The sequence below is a fragment of the Mesoplodon mirus genome (assembly GCF_964341445.2).
Source record: "Mesoplodon mirus genome assembly, chromosome: 1".
In the NCBI taxonomy this organism is placed as follows: Eukaryota; Metazoa; Chordata; class Mammalia; order Artiodactyla; family Ziphiidae; genus Mesoplodon; species Mesoplodon mirus.
In genome coordinates this window covers 67,334,990-67,347,518 of record NC_138976.1, presented here as the reverse complement: position 1 = coordinate 67,347,518, position 12,529 = coordinate 67,334,990, and the positions used below count along the sequence as shown (strand labels likewise).

Below are 12,529 nucleotides of genomic sequence, written 5' to 3'. Positions count from 1 at the left end.
TTTTTGCTCAATGCTAAGGAAGTATGTTTAATAACTAATTCTCCCAAAATGGAATGTGCTGCCTTGAGAAGGTTTTTTTGAACTCCAATCCAGAAGGTGAAATTAGGTGAGAGAAATGAGGAGATACAAAATTAATGGAAGTTGTTGAAGGGATGTGCCACTCAAGTCAGACTGAATCCCAGTTGTAATGACTCTGATTCTTAGAAGTTGAATCAACATTATAGAGGTAGATTTTAATGTCCCGCAACTGTTTTTTGGGAGACTTTTATAATTGACATGAAATATGATGAGGTGTAATTTGTTGTGCTCCCTTCCATGGTAGTGGACTTAAATCCTTTTAGTTCCAGGTAATTGTATACAATTATTTTTTATCTCCACTCCTGTGTGTGAAGAAAGGAGGTTATGTTTAATTAATTAGTTGTTGCAGAAATGATGCTAGTTGGCATGTTAGTGGCATTTAAATTATTACATCTCTTAAAAAGTTAAACTGAAAAAAAAAAGTTAAACTAAAGTAGCACATGGAAGCTTCCACTGTATAAGACAAAACAAAACAAAATAGGTATAGGAGGGGGTGTTTCTTCAGGTCAATTCAAAGAGTAAAAAATGAAACAAAGATTACTCTGAATACCCTACCAAAATAAAATCATCTAAGACATGGAGACTCTTTTTAACTTAGGAAAAAGGAAATGATTATTTTATGGTCCTTAATATGGATCTTACCTAAGGACAGTTAAAATTAAAGAACTAAAAGCATTATTACAAGAATACTGTTCATTTTTCAATTGGAAAGTGTACCATTTTAAATTTAGATATTCGTCTTGTATCTTTTCCCCTCTTCATGTTGTTTGATTCTAAAGATATTTGGTAAGTGAGTAATAGCTGTTTTTTATTAAATATTTTAGTACACATTTTCCCAAGGCTTTTATTTGGGGAGCCTTTGTTACCTGCTATGACAACCATGTAAGTAGTACCTCAGGTTATTTGGTGACAGGAGAAAACTATTTTAAAGTCAAAAATAATAGTGCCAAAATATACCTTTGGAAACATGACTCCAGATTTCAAAATTACATAAATACTACGATGCCTATTTTCACAAGAACCATTTGATTAGTTTGAGCAGGTTTTAGGCTGCTGTAACAAACCAAAACCAAAAACCAAAAACAAAACGAAAAACAAGAACTCACTGACTTAAAACAAATAATTTACTTCTTGTTCTTATACATTGGCTCTGGAACTAGGAGTCTTGCCACAGCAGGTTTCTTCCATCAGGTGACTCAGAGAACCAGGATGATTTACTACTGTGGCTCTGTTATCTCAAACTGATGTCTCTTCTGTAGAGGCAGAGAGAGACTAGAAAGTACACAGGGTCTTTTCACCTCCTCTGCCCCAAAGTAATACACTTCTCTTCCAGTTTTCATTGGCCAGAAATAATCACATGGCCCCACCTCACCGTAAGGTAGAGGGAAAATATCATCTCCGTTACTCAAGAATGAAAGGAAACCCAAATACTGATGGGCACTAAAGATGCCTCTCATACTGTCCAATAACCTGGTATCCTAGCAAGGTGAAGGGAAAAAATGAAAGGCCTAAAACAAACATTGAGAACTTTAGTCAACACCAATTTTAAAAATAAATAAAAGCACCACAATTACACAGAACACATAAAATGACAGTCCTTGAACTCAATCACATCATTTTTATACTACCTAACCTCTATCTGATTGTTTGCACAAATAAGTTACTCAATAAGATGTGAGAGATGAATAAATGAATTGATGATAATATGATATTCCTTTCTTTGGTCCCTGAACATACAATTTATGCTCACATCATGACAATTTTCATCACAATAGCAAGCTAACATTGAAGATAATTTTAATACCTGTATATTTTCATAAAATTGACAAAGTATTTATTTAATTTTTACTTTTTCATTGAAGTATAGTTGATATACACAAACACCCCAATTAAAAAATGGGTTCAAGAACCAAATAGACATTTTTCCAAAAAGAAAACGCAGATTGCTAACAGGCACGTGAAAAGATGCTCAACATTGCTAGCCATCAGGGAAATGTAAATTGAAACCATAATGAGATATCACCTCACAGCTGTTGGAATGGCTGTCAGCAAACAGAACCCATTTAACAAATGTAGGCAAGGATGTAGAGAAAAGGAAACCCTCATACACTGATGGTAGGAATGTAAATTGCTATAAGCACTGTAGAAAACAGTATGGAGGCTTCTCAAAAAACTAAAAATAGAACTCTCATATGACCCAGCAATTCCACTCCTGGGTACATATTCAAAAAAAAAAAAAAACAAACAAAAAAACAAGTACACTAATTCAAAAAGATACATGCACCCCAATTTTCACAGCAGCTTTATTTATAATTGCGAAGATATGGAAGCAACCTAAGTTTCCATCAACAGATGAATGGATAAAGAAGCTGTGGTATACATTGACAATGGAATACTACTCAGCCATAAAAATGAATGAAATTTTGCCGTTTGAAGCAACATGGATGGACTTGACAGGTATTATGCTGAGTGGAATAAATCAGAGGAAGACAAATACTGAATGATATCATTTATATGGGGAATCTAAAATATATAGCGAACTAGTGAATATAACAAAAAAGAAGCAGCCTCACAGATACAGAGAGCAAACCAGTAGTCACCAGTGGGGAGAGGGAAGGGGGAGGGGAAATATAGGGATAGGAGATTAAGAGGTACAAACTATTAGGTATAAAATAAGCTATAAGGATATGTTGTACAACAGGGGAATATAGCCAATATTTTATAATAACTATAAATGGAGAATAACAAAATATTTATGTATGTTTCCTATATCAAAACTATGAGGTAGGCATATGTGTGTCGTTTGTTCCCTTCAGTTTTTAAATACAACTTAAGACCCTTAGAAATCACATAGTATTTTAACACCAAACATTTAATTCTTGATGAGGGAATACTTTAAAACATACGGATATTTTGGTATATGTCCAAGAAATATTTTTAAACCCTCTATATTAGAGACTGCACTCAATTCTTAGAAAATGCAATACTCAGTTGAATAATTTATATCATTTGAAAGAAATTCCATGACTAATACTAAGCACATGAATGTAATCTGCAGGCTGTCTGTAATACTATTTAAAAAATCAGGATGGCCAAACCTACATAAAATTTGCATTAAAAAACTGAGAACATGAATGAGTGAATGAAATATCCATTAATCACCATAGTCTGACTACAGAAGGGTTATGTGGGTTTCCACTACGTAGATTCTGTTTTGGTTATTAATGACATGAATATGTATGTATGTGTATAAGTATAAATATATATATATGATAGATATAGGTATGATATAAAAGATATATATTATATAATACATACATGCAAATGTACAACTTGGGCATAGACTGTGACAATTTTCCCACCCTTGGATTTAAAGTAAGCAGGCTTTTCATCTTCTCAAATAACTATAAAGTACAAAAGACTAAATCTCATGTTAACCACTTATGTATCACTTTTCTTAAGGACTGCAAGCCAGGGGTGCTACTCCAATATATGGAGAACTGGATGTTATAAAAAGCCTACTGGGGTAAATTTTCTTTGGGAAGACATCTCAGTGACGTCTTCCGCATCCTAGAAATAGACTGAAATCTCAGCATCACGACTAAATGATTGTAGATGAACTAACTAACCTCTCTGACCCTTAGTCTCCTCAGCTCTGAAATACTGAACAAAATGCATGCCTCAGAGTATGATTGGAAGGTAGAACTGAGACTACATACATTTAAAAAAAAGCACCTAGCAAAGCACCTGATACACAGTGAATCCTTAAAAATATTAATTCCCCTCAACTGTATATAATTGTGCATGTGTTATTAGTTTGACCTCTTGAAAGGTCCAAACTCCAGGTGCAGAAAATAAAATTTATGAATTGGAACAGATTGCTGCAATTGCACATACAGATACAAAATTCAGTGAATCATACGCATTAAACACATTATTTTATGTAAGTGGAAAAATGCTGCAATAAGGCTTTCTGTAAATATTTTCAACTTCAACCTGGACTGTGTTAGCTCTTCATATGAAAGTGAATTTTTATTGCTGGCATTTAGTTCCAGAATAAATATTATTTTTTAAGCTTGAGAATTATATGATAATGAATAGAATATATTTCAATTTCTTTTACTTTGTAATAGTTGCATATTATCATTTACATTTCAATACTATGCTAGTTTGAATTTTACATTTATTTTCTTTTCACTGAATTGTACTCTAAAAACAGTTTTCTAGACTGTATCAACATTACCTGAAATAAATTCAGAATTATATATCAATCATCCTCCATGTTCGAGTCATTTTATTCCTACTAAAACTCATAATTGGATAGAAGCAAACAATATAGAACTTAAGGGTTAGGTTTGAGCTTTATAGTATAGTGAGTACACATGAGATCCTAAATAAGTTAGTCAATTGAAAATATCTCTTGAGGAACTACTAAACACAGAGCAATATGTAAGGTATGCTGTACAAATGGCACAAGAGGGCATTCCTACCTCATTTAACAAGCTTGCAAAATTGCTAAGTAGAAAAGATGCATGCAATACAAGAACCTTAGAACACAAGACAGTACAAGTTAAAGTGCTAAACTTTGTGATCCTGAAAATAAAGAGTTCAGGAAGGTGGGGAATCAAACCACAATATTTAAAGCAATGAAGAATTTCAGGAGAAAATGGGAGCTGGAGTTGAACTTGGCCTTGAGAGATGAATAGAATATGGGTGTATAGGCAGACAAGGAAGACCACTCCGTTCACAGAAGTTGACATAATGACGATGGGGGCTATGAGAGGAAAGAACTTAGCTTTGAGTTTCTTGGTATGTGCTCAAGGAAGACTGCTTTTGAATAAGTGTGGCAGAACTCAATTATCACGTATATAACAGATCAGGGGAAAAAATCCTTATAGGCAATATGGCAAGATATAGAAGTATGAGGATAAGTGCTGTTTTCGATCAATCATCTGTCTGTTTTATGAAATGGATTAGAAATGAGATAAATTAGAAGAAGAATACCCAGAAGACAACTGTGATGATGAGAACTGCAAGAACACACTGTCAGCTTAAATGAATTAGGCAGGTAGAGTTCAGAGAAAAAGGATAATTACAGGAGGCATGTCCAGATCCCACATACGCAACTAAGAGAAGGTTTAGGATGGGGAAAAATCCAGGAAACACTGAGATTATGAAGTCCTGTATCCCATTTTTCATCATAATAAATCAAATGCTTAAGCAAAGCTCTCTATTTGCAGAAAGTGCTAAAGGGATAGGAGGTTAACCCTCATCCTCATGAGAATGTATAGTGTCAACTTTGTTACTGTTTGGCAGAAGGTATAGACTGGATATGGCATGAAGTAGCACAGAAAAGTCATGGTAAGATGACCAGAAGATACTAGTTTGGAAACCCTGAGAAGAATTTGGGAGCAACAGGTCATACAGAACAACAAAGACACGTGGAACTCTCACCACCCTCCCATTCACCCTCCCATACCTAGCAATATCCAATTATTAGTAAAGAATGATGTATAAGACTGTACTTCTGCAATGCATCTAGCTGAAATTTCATAGTACTGTTTGCTGGGTATTATAGAAAGGGTGACTCTAGGAATCAGGAAAGTTGTTGACTCCCATATTACACAAGAATAAGAATCCAAACCAGAGTATTATTGAGAAAAACTAAATAAGATAAAATATGTTTTATAATCTTGCATATATTCAGAACATAGTAGGAAACCAATACATGAATTTGATTGTGAGCAACATTTCTATAATATTAGGAGGGGAAAAAAAAGAGACTGGGTGGAGTTTAAGATGAATATATAAGCTGATGTTTGGGAAAATACAACTTATAGAAAAACTTCTACCTCAACCAGTCATCTTTTTAATTAAACAATCTCTCTTCCCCATGCCTATAATATATGTACCAGGCAAATACCATAAAAATTTTAAGAGCTTTAATGTTGAAAAATGCAGTGCCTTCAGTGTATTTCCAGTTCTATATATGTAAACTATAATATCGACATTGTAGAAATGAAAATCTTTTTAAAAATTCAGCTATCGTACTCACCTCCTCTGTGATTTTTATTTTGCTGTTGCATTTGATCTATTTTAAAAGAAAAATTTTCAAATTGATACTCTCTGCATCTCAGCTGAATAATTATTTTTCCTATCTCAGACTATTTCAGTGGTGATTTTTGTTTCCTTAAGAAACAAATGCTACCCCTCCTTGGAATATTCTCCTGACCCATGAAGTTGAATCTTCAAGAAGTATCTGGACTAAATAGATCATCCCATATGGGTTAAGATGTAATTGACCTTCTACTATTGGCTTTAGGAGATTCAACCTCAGGGGATGGAAATGAGGGGAGAAATAAGAAAAAGGATTAAGCCTGAGATAAAAAAAAAGATAACCTCCCCAAATTTGTGGCAAAAGAAATGAAAATATTGACAACACTATAGAAAAAAAAAAGTGTCTTACCAGAATTTTGAAGTCACTGGATGATCCAGGAGTCCAAGCCTAATTAGAAAAATAGAAAAAAAGTTACTTTAGTTTTCTTGTTTTAAAAATAGATACACAATTTTTTATAATTCTATAACATTATTACATTTATAAATATTGTAGACTGATGAAAATACCTTAGGAAACCATTTTTCTAGGTGAAAATATGTTTTTCACTTAAATTGTAGTGTTTATTTAATCTTATATTGTGCCATTAAATAAACAAAGACAAAGAAAATACAGTCTAGATCTTGTAAATATGTTTCCAACTATTCAGGTGACCATAATTATTCATTTTAATTCTTTACATTCTCAAAAGAAGGTAGACTATTACTAAATATACTTGAAATCTCCAAATACATATTACATGCATTTATTTTTCTTGTGAGCTAGGCAGACCAAAGCTTCATTTTTAAAAACGTTTTACCATTTTTCTGCCTTTGTTGGTATCAGACAGTCATTAGTTTGACTTTGATTCATTTTTGAAAAGTAAATCCATGTAAGATATTATAATGACAAAAATAAAAGGGTTTTAATTTCCAAATTATATTAAAATGCAACCTCTATGTTTTTAAGGTGTTTGAAGTTCAAATGAAAGGCAGTATCTGAACAGCACAAATTCCCAAAAGAAGACCTAGCACCTGCTGTGGGATGCAAAGGTTTTATAAATGTTGTCTTCTCTAAAGGCAATGGCAAACACTGTGAGGCCTTTTGTAAATATGCCTGACTGCCTCTGTGTTTGAGCAGAAATATTGAACTTCTAACCATTATTCTATAAAATAAAGGAGATTATTTTTTAAACATATGATTATCACCTTTTCCTTTCACCTTGGGCATTAAGTTTGAAATTATATATTGTACAAGTAGTGAAAAAACTATCTTTCTGGGGACGAGAGGAAGATGGCGGAACAGTAAGACGCGGAGATCACCTTCCTCCCCACAGATACACCAGAAATACAGCTACACGTGGAAAAACTCCTACAGAACACCTACTGAACGCTGGCAGAACACCTCAGACCTCCCAAAAGGCAAGAAAGTCCCCACGTACCTGGGTAGGACAAAAGAAAAAAGAATAAACAGAGACAAAAGGATAGGGACGGGACCTGCGCCAGTGGGAGGGAGCTGTGAAGAAGGAATGGTTTCCACACACTAGGAAGCCCCTTTGCGGGCAGAGACTGTGGGTGGCGGAGTGGGGAAGCTTCGGAGCTGCGGAGGAGAGCGCAGCAACAGGGGTGCGGAGGGCAAAGCGGAGACATTCCCACACAGAGAGTCGCTGCTGACCAGCACTCACCAGCCTGAGAGGCTTGTCTGCTAGGCCGCCGGGGCAGGCGGGGCTGGGAGCTGAGGCTCGGGCTTCGGTCGGAGCGCAGGGAGAGGACTGGGGTTGGCGGCATGAACACAGCCTGCAGGGGGTTAGTGCGCCACAGCTGGCCGGGAGGAAGTCCGGGAGAAACTCTGAACCTGCCTAAGAGGCAAGAGACTTTTTCTTCCCGCTTTGTTTTCTGGTGCGCGAGGAGAGGGGATTAAGAGCGCTGCTTAAAGGAGCGCCAGAGACGGGCGCGAGCCTCGGCTAAAAGCGCGGACCCCAGAGAAGGGCATGAGACGCAAAGGCTGCTGCCGCCGCCACCAAGAAACCTGTGTGCGAGCACACGTCACCATCCACACCCACCTTCCAGGGAGCCTGTGCAGCCCGCCACTGCCAGGGTCCCGGGATCCAGGGACAACTTCCCCAGGAGAACGCACGGCGCGCCTCAGGCTCGTGCAACGTCACGCCGGCCTCTGCCGCCGCAGGCTCGCCCCGCACGCCGTACCCCTCCCTCCCCTGTGCCAGAGTGAGCCAGAGCCCCCGAAGCAGCTGCTCCTTTAACCCCGTCCTGTCTGAGTGAACAACAGACACCTGAGGGCGACCTACATGCAGAGGCAGGGCCAAATCCAAAACTGAGCCCCAGGAGCTGTGAGAAAAAGGAAGAGAAAGGGAAATCTCGCCCAGCAGCCTCAGAAGCAGCGGATTAAAGCTCCACAATAACTTGATATACCCTTTATCTGTGGAATACCTGAATAGACAACGAATCATCCCAAATTGAGGAGGTGGACTTTGAGAGCAAGATTTATGATTTTTCCCCCTTTTCCTGTTTTTGTGAGTGTGTATGTGTATGCTTCTGTGTGAGATTTTGTTTGTATAGCATTGCTTCCACCATTTGTCCTAGGGTTCTATCCGTCCGTTTTTGTTTTTTTTATTAATAATTATATTCTTATTTTAATAACTATTTTATTTTATCTTACTTTATTTTATTTTGTTTTTATCTTCTTTCTTTCCTTCCTTCCCTCCTTCCTTTCTCCCTCCCTGCCTTTCTTTCTTTCCTTCTTTCTTTCCTTCCTTCTTTCTTTCTACTTTTTCTGCCTTTTATTCTGAGCCATGTGGATGAAAGGCTCTTGGTGCTGCAGCCAGGAGTCAATGCTGTGCCTCCGAGGGGGGAGAGCCAACTTCAGGACACTGGTCCACAAGAGACCTCCCAACTCCAACATAATATCAAACAGCGAAAATCTCCCAGAGATCTCCATCTCAACACCAACACCCAGCTTCACTCAATGACCAGCAAGCTACAGTCTGGACACCCTATGCCAAACAACTAGCAAGACAGGAACACAACCCCACCCATTAGCAGAAAGGCTGCCTAAAATCATAATAAGTCCACAGACACCCCAAAACACACCACCAGACGTGAACCTGCCCACCAGAAAGACAAGATCCAGCCTCATCCACCAGAACACAGGCACTAGTCCCCTCCACCAGGAAGCCTACACAACCCACTGAACCAACTTTAGCCACTGGGGACAGACACCAAAAACAACGGGAACTACAAACCTGCAGCCTGCAAAAAGGAGACCCCAAACATAGTAACATAAGCAAAACAAGAAGACAGAAAAACACACAGCAGATGAAGGAGCAAGATAAAAACCCACCAGACTTAACAAATAAAGAGGAAATAGGCAGTCTACCTGAAAAAAAATTCAGAATAATGATAGTAAAGATGATCCAAAATCTTGGAAATAGAATAGACAAAATGCAAGAAACATTTAACAAGGACATAGAAGAACTAAAGAGGAAACAAGCAATGATGAACAACACAATAAATGAAATTAAAAATGCTCTAGATGGGATCAATAGCAGAATAACTTAGTCAGAGGAACGGATAAGTGACCTGGAAGATAAAATAGTGGAAATAACTACTGCAGAGCAGAAGAAAGAAAAAAGAATGAAAAGAACTGAGGACAGTCTCAGAGACCTCTGGGACAACATTAAACACACCAACATTCGAATTATAGGGGTCCCAGAAGAAGAAGAGAAAAAGAAAGGGACTGAGAAAATATTTGAAGAGATTATCATTGAAACCTTCCCTAATATGGGAAAGGAAATAGATAATCAAGTCCAGGAAGGACAGAGAGTCCCACACAGGATAAATCCAAGGAGAAACACACCAAGACACACATTAATCAAACTAACGAAAATTAAATACAAAGAAAATATATTAAAAGCAACAAGGGAAAAACAACAAATAACACACAAGGGAATCCCCATAAGTTTAACAGCTGATCTTTCAGCAGAAACTCTGCAAGCCAGAAGGGAGTGGCAGGACATAATTAAAGTGATGAAGGAGAAAAACCTACAACAAATATTACTCTACCCACCAAGGATCTCATTCAGATTTGATGGAGAAATTAAAACCTTTACAGACAAGCAAAAGTTGAGAGTTCAGCACCACCAAACCAGCTAAAGGAACTTCTCTAGGCAAGAAACACAACAGAAGGAAAAGACCTACAATAACGAACCCAAAACAATTAAGAAAATGGGAATAGGAACAAACATATCGATAATTACCTTAAATGTAAATGGACTAAATGCTCCCACCAAAAGACACTGATTGGCTGAATGGATACAAAAACAAGACCCATATATATGCTGTCTACAAGAGACCCACTTCAGACCTAGAGACACATACAGACTGAAAGTAATGGGATGGAAAAAGATATCCCATGCAAATGGAAACCAAAAGAAAGCTGGAGTAGCAATTCTCATATCAGACAAAATAGACTTTAAAATAAAGACTATTAGAAGAGACAAAGAAGGGCACTACATAATGATCAAGGGATCGATCCAAAAAGAAGATATAACAATTGTAAATATTTATGCACCCAACATAGGAGCACCTCAATACATAAGGCAAATGCTAACAGCCATCAAAGGGGAAATCGACAGTAACACATTCATAGTAGGGGACTTCAACACCCCACTTTAACCAATGGACAGATCATCCAAAATGAAAATAAATAAGGAAACACAAGCTTTAAATGATACATTAAACAAGACGGACTTAATTGATATTTATAGGACATTCCATCCAAAAACAACAGAATACACATTTTTCTCAAGTGCTCATGGAACATTCTCCAGGATAGATCTTACCTTGGGTCACAAATCAAGCCTTGGTTAATTTAAGAAAATTGAAATTGTATCAAGTATCTTTTCTGACCACAACGCTATGAGACTAGATATCAATTACAGGAAAAGATCTGTAAAAAATACAAACACATGGAGGCTAAACAATACACAAGTTAATAAAAAAAGTGATCATGGAAGAAATCAAAGAGGAAATCAAAAAATACCTAGAAACAAATGACAATGGAGACACGACGACCCAAAACCTATGGGATTCAGCAAAAGCAGTTCTAAGAGGGAAGTTTATAGCTATACAATCCTACCTTAAGAAACAGGAAACATCACAAATAAACAACCTATCCTTGCACCTAAAGCAATTAGAGAAAGAAGAATAAAAAAAACCCCAAAGTTAGTGGAAGGAAAGAAATCATAAAGATCAGAAATAAATGAAAAAGAAATGAAGGAAACGATGGCAAAGATCAACAAAACTAAAAGCTGGTTCTTTCAGAAGAGAAACAAAATTGATAAACCATTAGCCAGGCTCATCAAGTAAAAAAGGGAGAAGACTCAAATCAACAGAATTAGAAATGAAAAAGGAGAAGTAACAACTGACACTGCAGAAATACAAAAGATCATGAGAGATTACTACAAGCAACTCTATGCCAATAAAATGGACAACCTGGAAGAAATGGACAAAGTCTTAGAAATGCACAACCTGCCAAGACTGAATTAGGAAGAAATAGAAAATATGAACAGACCAATCACAAGCACTGAAATTGAAAGTGTGATTAAAAATCTTCCAACAAACAAAAGCCCAGGACCAGATGGATTCACAGGTGAATTCTATCAAACATTTAGAGAAGAGCTAACACCTATCCTTCTCAAACTCTTCCAAAATATAGCAGAGGCAGGAAAACTCCCAAACTCATTCTACGAGGCCACCATCACCCTGATACCAAAACCAGACAAGGATGTCACAAAGAAAGAAAACTACAGGCCAATATCACTGATGAACATAGATGCAAAAATCCTCAACAAAATACTAGCAAACAGAATGCAACAGCAAATTAAAAGGATCATACACCATGATCAAGTGGGGTTTATTCCAGAAATGCAAGGATTCTTCAATATACGCAAATCAATCAACGTGATACACCATATTAACAAATTGAAGGAGAAAAACCATATGATCATCTCAATAGATGCAGAGAAGGCTTTCAACAAAATTCAACACCCATTTGTGATAAAAAACCCTGCAGAAAGTAGGCATAGAGGGAACTTTCCTCAACATAATAAAGGCCATATATGACAAACACACAGCCAACATCATCCTCAATGGTGAAAAACTGAAACCATTTCTACTAAGATCAGGAAGAAGACAAGGTTGTCCACTCTCACCACTCTTATTCAACATAGTTTTGGAAGTTTTAGCCACAGCAATCAGAGAAGAAAAGGAAATAAAAGGAAGCCAAATCGGAAAAGAAGAAGTAAAGCTGTCACTGTTTGCAGATGACATGATACTCTAC

General features: G+C 36.9%; 1 protein-coding gene across 3 annotated transcripts in view; it reads right to left on the bottom strand.

The window, feature by feature from the left end:
• The window catches only part of PTPRD (protein tyrosine phosphatase receptor type D), a 2,145,247-nt gene that overhangs the window by 1,336,070 nt on the left and 796,648 nt on the right, over positions 1–12,529 (bottom strand). For all 3 annotated transcript variants that reach the window (XM_082611189.1, XM_082611192.1, XM_082611191.1), the window contains one exon: positions 6,545–6,583. The gene's annotated coding sequence lies outside the window, so the exon portion shown is untranslated. The remainder of the gene's footprint in view (positions 1–6,544; positions 6,584–12,529) is intronic.